General features: G+C 39.4%; 1 pseudogene; it reads right to left on the bottom strand.

The window, feature by feature from the left end:
* Window positions 1-220: 220 nt before the first annotated feature.
* On the bottom strand, window positions 221-339 carry LOC134937275 (5S ribosomal RNA; annotated as a pseudogene).
* Window positions 340-804: the final 465 nt, after the last annotated feature.

Below are 804 nucleotides of genomic sequence, written 5' to 3'. Positions count from 1 at the left end.
TGCCAGTACCAATGTACCTGTTATAGGCAAAATTATAATAGGTGAGCGAAAATAAATGAACCCTCATACATGGAAAAAAATTCATACATATCCTCTCTAATCAGGAATTTCTATGAATGAGGTCACTGCCTCGATTCCGATACAATCTGACAAATGCTATTGGCGTGAGATCAGATTGATGTAATGAGTCCCAAGTTGCTTAAGCGGTTGGAGAGTAAAATACCTACGGTACCTAGTATTCCCTGGTGGTTCCCCATCCAGGTACTGACCAGGCCCTGCAGTGCTTGGCTTCCAAGATCAGACGAGTTTGGGCATACTCAGTGCGGTCTGACCGTAGGTGAAATTGTCTCCTAGGCGCACCGTTTTCCGATTGTGTTGAGACCCAAAATCAATCGTGAATTAATTGGATATATTAGATTATATGGTCACAAATGAATATGATGATGAAAACGCAGTGAATTTATGAATATCTGATCCAGGGTGGGTTTCAAACAATAATGCTGACTGTGCAGTCAGAGAAACAGTTGTGCTCCTAATCAGCTTAAGCAGCAAGAAGGCTTGATAGTGCCCATAAGTGTGGAGTAAATAGAAGATCTATTACAATTGTGCTCCAAAAAGAGCCCCAGCAACAAATGGGCTTAATAGTCTCCACAATAATCAGGACAAAGGAAATTGTGTATACAGTATAGTAATTACCACAGAAATGAATATGATGATAATGACACAATAAATTCATAAATATCCGATCAATGGTAGGTTTCAAACAATAATGCTGACTGTGCAGTCTTTGAGATTGATATTCAT

The sequence above is a fragment of the Pseudophryne corroboree genome, chromosome 1 (genome assembly GCF_028390025.1).
Source record: "Pseudophryne corroboree isolate aPseCor3 chromosome 1, aPseCor3.hap2, whole genome shotgun sequence".
In the NCBI taxonomy this organism is placed as follows: Eukaryota; Metazoa; Chordata; class Amphibia; order Anura; family Myobatrachidae; genus Pseudophryne; species Pseudophryne corroboree.
This window is presented reverse-complemented; position numbering and strand designations above follow the sequence as displayed.